Below are 6,994 nucleotides of genomic sequence, written 5' to 3' on the forward strand. Positions count from 1 at the left end.
GCTGTGCAGTCAATTAATTGCTGATTAACTTCCACTGGCTGCCAAACAGGGTCTGGAYGCTGGAGATAAAAAAATTGAAAGTCACTTTTGCTGATTTTCCTCTACTAGGAATTTATGTTGTGGTAGCAAACTGCTGAGCACTACTTCTCAAAAATATCACTGTGTGAGGCATTATTGATTATTGTTGAATATGCTGAGCACCCAAAAAAATTAATACAGATATCATTACCTGCAGATGATACAAAGCTAAGAAACCAGTATTCGTTTATCCTGCCAGTCAAACCTGGCTTTGCAGAAAAGCAAGCCAAAGAAAATCTCTTTTATTTTTTCTGTGATGCTTCCTCATCTACAAGCCATTCCTCTTTTAGATTATTCTATTTTYAAGGCATAATTCCCATCTGTTCTTTGATCTTATAACACATAAGACATTTAGCTAATAACACCATCCATCAAATACCAACTTTCCTTYAGAGTTCAAACACAATCAACACAGAACCCTGTCCATCTGCTGGCCAGGGCCTCTGAACAGATACAGCTTGTGAATGGCCAGCTATGTCGCCTATTTTTTAATTAACCAGTTTAGGTCTGTGCTTCCCATGATCCTGCAGGATGGCTAGGGGACACTTCTAGGGAGTTTCACAAGGAGGTGAAACACCCTCCTCTGTGGTGAAGAGGGTTTGGTGCAACCAGAAATGTGGTGTCCTTGTTGTAAGTGGGGTTTTCCAGTGGATGGAGCCTGCCTTCAGCCCCTCAGGGATTTTTAATTTTTTTTTTCTTTGTATAAACCCACAATATTTTACGCAAGATTTCAATAGTAACTTCTTTTTAAACTTGGTATTCTTCAGAGAAAAGTGTATAAAGTAGAAAGATGATGTTTTCTTCTGAGTTTGTTGGACAGAAATGTCAGAATTTCAGGGCAGGTTGYCTGAAGGAGGGGAATTGCAGGTTGCAGACAAGTATTTATACAGAAAATACTCATCTTCTTACCCAACTGGAGAGCCAGGGAATGTCAGAAGCTTTAGTTGACCAATTGTAGTGAAGCAGCACATCTTGAATTAAGGATACATGAGAACAAACTCAGTTGAGAAAGTCTAAGAAAAATTGGTCAGGAAAAAAGAGATTAATGAATAATCCAAGGAACAGGTAGGTTTTCTATGGATACTTTCCAAGCACAAACAGTTATCAAATTCTTTAAATCATTACTGTCAGATTCTTCACTTAGCTCCACTGCCTTGCTTCTCTGTGGTTTTCTTCATCTTGCATTATGCAAGAAATTTATGGTGCATTTGTTTAGGAAGGAATTTGATTCAGGGTTTTTATTCCACTGGCTTTCATACGCCACAGCTCACTTATCTCCAGATCTGAAACAATAACAGCAATTAAAAAAGCGCCTACACTTCCTTCTATTTCCTGGCTTGCCAATAATAAGAAGTCCCTGCAGAGGGGAGCTTGGCTGGTGGTGTTTTGTGATTTCTCAGATAACAAGAGCTTCGCATTTCTGTGGAATTCCCATTTGCCAGCGAGCTGCTGCTGCTGCTGCTGCCCTGATTGATATATGACTGCAATGGCACTTTTCCATTTGACATTCCCCTCTCTCCCTCTCTCTCCCTCTCTCTCCCTCTCTCTCTTAAACAACAGCCCTAACTTTTGTGTGTTGCAAATATAAAAGGCAAGCCATGTGACAGAGGGACAGAAGAACAAAAGCATTTGGAAGTAACAGGACCACTTTTTAGCTCTCTGAAGAGTCCGAGGGAAGGAAGGAGTGGTGCATTTTCCAAAGGTAAGCATGCAAATAAGAGATTCCTACAGATTTTGAGTTTTTTATAGACTTAAACTGAGTGTTTAATCTTTCTCTGACACAAACATGTTCTCCTTATACCGTTTTAAAAATTAAACTGTGTTTAAACTGAATCAAGACCGCTCTAGTCTCTGTGTCTCCTTATCCTTGTGCCTCTATCTCCTGTCCAAAGGTTGCCTGTCAAATGCAGGTAGCCCAGGGCGCTTCTGAGCACCTTGATTAAACACCTATTCTTGTGAGCACGCTGAGCTCCAGGCTGCAGCTCTGTGCTGGTCCTGGCTCTGTGTCTTTGGAGTGAATGGACATGCTGGACTCTGCCCTGAATCCACCGAGAGCGCGCTGGTACCGCCAGCACCCTCTTTGTCCCTCTACAATAGGGCTCTAGGAGCWCGGGCGAGCCTGCCGCTTTAAAGCCGGACTGTTCACTTTTATCACTACTTACGCCTGCTGTTCCCTTGCCGGAGCGCTCAGAACAATTTGAAACAACAGGCGATATTTATTTCTAGCGCTGCRTCTCACGCTCCGCGGGAGCGCTCGTAATTCGCACACTGTTACTTACCCAAACTTCCGCGAGGCTTTCCTACGGACCGGACAGCGCYGGCTGTGGATTAGGACAGATTTAACACACCCTGTTTATTGGCTGAGCCCGCTGAGGGAAGCCCCGGTGCTGGGTTTTGCTGTAGTGCCCGGGCTATGCTCGGTAGGTGGCCGGCGCGACACGCAGGGCGGCGGGGCTGTGCCGCCCGGAGCTGACACCGGAGGATGCTGCACGACCCCGGACCGCCCGCGGAAGGACAGAGAGAGGCTCTCCCCRGCTCCTGGCAGAGCATTTCCCTGCGTGTCAGCGCCAGAGGCACCAGCATGATTGTTCTCTGTCTCTCTGGGACGAAAGGAGAATTTCCCCGTCGGGAGCGCGGTGACAGTGGCAGTGCGGTGTGACTGCGAGGYTCGGGAGAGGACACTGCCAGGAGGGCACCGCTGAGGAAGAGAGCCCAACTCCCTGCTAGGATTCAGGTGAGTGAATTCATCCTGGAAAAGTCCGAGTGAATGGGTCCAGCAGCAAAGAACAGAGTAACAAAGACCAACCTCAGTACTGGGTTAGCTACTGCTGCAGTGTCACACACAGTTTGTGCTGCGGGGCAATTTTCTTGTGCCAAAGCTGAATTTACAAGATGCTCAGAGTGTGTGTGTGTGTGTGTGTGTGTGTGTGTGCACTGACTCTCCTGGGACTGCCAGGAAGATTTCTTGTCCTGCCCTGCAGGTTCATTGCAATTTCTCCCCATAAAACATCTGATTTGGTTCTGCCTGGGAGAGATGGCATGTCAAATAACTTTTTAAGGTTTCTGCAGCTCTTTAGAGATGAGAAAATATGTTTCCTGTGCTACATATTACTTACAGKTCCTAAAGCTTTGTAACAGTGGCTGAGAAGTAGGAACTCTGSCTGTTGATAAAGGACAGGTAAAAGGTTATTTAAAACCAGAAATGGGACAAATTAACTTGAAAGCAAATKATTATTTAGAACCAGCAGTGCAGACAAACTCACTTCAGATCAGTACTTTATTGCAAAGTTATTTTCTAATRGAAGCAATCAAGCAGCCTGGTGTGGTCGATAGATGTGGGTGTAATAATCACAATGCTGTTACTTGTACCTCYTCAAAGGAATTTAAGAATATCGACRTTTTTGGACYTCTAYCTTTTATTTTGTCCTTCCTTTTGAATTACTACTGATGCTCACTTTTCCTCATGTTGTGGGACCTTACTAATGTTTGTGAATAGTTATACACATGAATAATTTCCTGGACCTAACCAGAACTATTTGGTGAGTAATTGCTTACCAGCTTGAATCAGGGGATCCCAGTGTGACTTACATATGCRTTGATATGCTCTTGCTGCTAATGAAATCTTATTTTGTATTATAAAACAAGACTATAAGATTTTCCAGTTAAAGCAAATGCGGAAGGAATAGATGTTTCAAGCTTAGGAAGCAAAATACAATTTGATTTAGGGACAGGGTGTATTTAGAGGCTGCTGATGAGTTACAGGCTTGTTTCTCTACCTGAAGGTGTCCCACGTAGGTTTCCTGGGTTTGTGCGGTGCCTGGTCTGGATTGATGTGTGTTGGTGGTTGGCCTTTGCAGAGCAGGATGCTGGTTATGGACAGCCTTGGGTCAGTTTGCAGTAGCAGTGCCCCAGGTAGCTCCTTGGGCATGGCTGATTTCCACAGAAGCCATCTGCCCTGCTGGAACTGTCCCTCATGCACCACTGAGAGTTGTGACAGCTCCTGCCTGTTCTTGCTGGTTTGCCTTCCAGGGCTGCTGCCTCTCCCACCCAGGTGGGAGGGGAACAAGCACCTCCTTGGGAGCTCACACTGATGCCTGCTCTGACTCAYTTGGCAGGGTGTCCTCCTGCAGTTGGCTTCATTCCCCATTTCTCCTGGGGTTTTGYTCCCTTCCTGGCTTTTCTGCTCTCTGATGCACTGGGAAGTGCTCAAGGTTCCCTTGGAGGTTGGAGCAAGTTGACGATCTATGGTGCAAGCTGGCATGCAACCACTGAGACATTCATTTTTGCARCTTGTCTGGTGGATTGTTTGCTTAACTGAAAGAAAAAAAATCCTCTCTTCCTCCCCCACCACCTCCCAATCAGTATTGTAATTACAATTATAAATATTTGATAGTTGTATTATAAGTATCACAAATTCCTCTGTCTCTAAGGAGAGACTTATCTCTGTGAGTTTCAGAAGAGTTTTGCTACATGAGACTGTGCCACAGCCCGCTGTTATTTGAGCAATCCAATCCTGAGCGTGGCTGGAAGCGGCCACATCAAAGAGAGACAGAGACCCTATGGCAGGCAGCTATGGGGTAACTCGCTGGGGCAAAGGATTTTTCCCTAACCCCATCCACTGAACTCTCAGAGAGTTTATAACCCTTCCAAAAACTCTTTAGAAATGAAACCCTTGTGACTAAGCCCCATATGCAACAGGTCCTTCTGCAGAGCCCAGCTAAACTCTTGCCCTCTGTGATATCTTGTTGCACCGGATCAYTGCCGCTTGTGTAAACACGTGTTTCTTCTCATCAGTGTGAAGTGTTCTGCCCCGCGGGTCCCCTGCCCTTCTCCACGTCCTGGTRTCTCGGGATGGGGTGAGCAGCCATGTCCACATCGCCCTTTTTCTGCTGCCTGACTTCACACTCGACYCTTTGCTGAAACTAAACTCAGTGGCAGGAGAAAGGTTTGGTTGGGTCAGGTTTGGGGTGTCCGAGCCTAGAGCACCCCACTTCGACCCCACTTCTGTGCATGAATATGAAGAGATGTTGCAGTCTCCACTGGCTGTGATCAGCTGTTATTTCCTTTTTATATGTGTCACTGTGGAACATATTAAAATTTCTCAGTAGTGGTATGCCAGGAATCCCTCTGATGCCCCACCTCTAACTTAGCAGAACAATAAAAGCAAGGTTGTAGTAAGCCTTTGAGCAGCTGGCCGTCTATATATTCCTCCTTTTCTCACATAATCTAATTCAGTGGCACTACCACTTCCAGACACCATCAGTCCTTGTCCCGTTTGCTGGAATTTCATTGTGTGCCATGGAGATCCTTTCCACYACAGGCGAGTGCAGCCCGTCTGCTGGTGTGAGAGCAGGGGGCTGCTGGTGCCATGGAGACACYGGTCCCAGGAATTCCTCCTCCTCACTGCTATTTTTCAGCTTCTCTTTGTTATTTTTCTAGTTACATCAATCATAGTTACGGCTCACGCCTGTCACATTTCCGTGCCTTTTATTGCTGAGCTGCAGCCTGTGTCGGGCCGAGGCAGCGCCGGTTTCGTTGCCCTTTAAGACATGTGGGTTGAGGATCTGAGTTAATGCCTCAGCTCTGGTTTGGCAAAGGTTAAGCATACCATGGCAGTGACAATCACATTGCTGTCATAGCAGCACGCCTCWGAGGGACTGGGACCTAGGGCAGAGCTGCTCCCCTTGTTAGAAGACACAGAATTGTTACCATGAGCCGAATATTTAGGTTCCCTGATTATCAGAGGGTGAGGTATATGGATGGTGGTCTGAATTTTGCCTGTGTGTAAAAGAGGAAAGGATTTTGCTCCTGGGGTCACAAKAGAGGGAACATCCCCTTGAATTGTGCACTGTCTCCAGCATGCATAACACTCCCTGCTGGTCCCAGGGGCAGGGATGCCTTTGTTTAGTGTTAAAGGATAAAAAGAACCATTCCTACTCCTGCATCTATTGATAACTACAGGCCGCTGAGTTCTCTGGAAAATATGCAAAAGACAGAGAGCAAAACCTGCCCACCTGCTTGTAATGCACTCCAACAGGTAGAGGACACATGCCTSAATGCCCTAGACCTCTCAGCAACTTGTAATTCGGCCAAGAGCAATTTTGCCTCATGTTGGGTCATAAGACTGAAGTTGAAGTAATTACTGAAGCAAATCCTATAGCTAATGCTTGGCTGGGAACATTTGCACTGTAGCCAGCAGCCACCCTTGCTGGTTTGCCTCCTGAGAGGGATGGGCAGCCCCAGACAGCTCAGCTCTGCACCTGGTGCTCGACCAAGGAATAATGGATGACCAAGTGGAAAATTGTATTCCTCTGCTGAGACTCAARACCAMGACTACTCTGATATTCAGCGAGACRCAGGAATAAAGAAAGAATCCAAGGCTGGCATCACCTCGCCATTAAATGGCTCTACTACCTCATTAGAGAGATATCCCATGCATGCCCTTAATCAATCTATTTAAAGCTTCCTGGAAGCAGGAAAAGGAAAGAATAAAAATACAAGCACTCTTTTGTCCCCCAGCAGTTACTCTTTGCAAGTGCATTAAACCCTTTTCTCCGTGTTGGCCAGTGCCTCTCTGCTGGCCGGGYGCCAGCCCACAGTGCCCACTGGAGTTTGTTATTCCAACCACCGAGCAGGAAGGCACCTCCTGCTTCCCCTCTCCTGGCTACCTGAAGGGCTGGAAATATTCTTGGGAACTTGAAAAGCAGAGGGAAGTTCAGACAGCTCAAGTGCCATTCAGCCAGATTTGTTCCACCTCATGCACCGGGTCCCCACAACGGGAACACTTTTGGGGTCTTAAATGAGCCCGGGGAACCAGTCCCATGTGTGCTCATCCCACGTGTGCTGAGGCTCCCAGGGTGCTTCCATGACCTTTGCTGCAATTGCTATCTTGCTTCTCATGCTTCAAACACCATGG

General features: G+C 46.5%; 1 protein-coding gene across 3 annotated transcripts in view; it reads left to right on the forward strand.

Moving 5' to 3' along the window:
* The first annotated feature begins 1,416 nt into the window (after window positions 1-1,416).
* The window catches only part of NDP (norrin cystine knot growth factor NDP), a 19,367-nt gene continuing 13,789 nt past the window's right edge, over window positions 1,417-6,994 (forward strand). Inside the window, exons 1-2 of one of the 3 annotated variants that reach the window (XM_057378224.1) lie at window positions 1,417-1,780; window positions 2,691-2,812. The gene's annotated coding sequence lies outside the window, so the exon portion shown is untranslated. Of the gene's footprint in view, window positions 1,781-2,140; window positions 2,813-6,994 lie in introns of those variants that run through there. The other 2 variants (XM_057378225.1, XM_057378223.1) reach the window with 2 other exon arrangements.

The sequence above is a fragment of the Malurus melanocephalus genome, unplaced genomic scaffold, assembly GCF_030028575.1.
Source record: "Malurus melanocephalus ecotype Western Australia unplaced genomic scaffold, MMel_1.1 scaffold_348, whole genome shotgun sequence".
NCBI classification, from domain to species: domain Eukaryota; kingdom Metazoa; phylum Chordata; class Aves; order Passeriformes; family Maluridae; genus Malurus; species Malurus melanocephalus.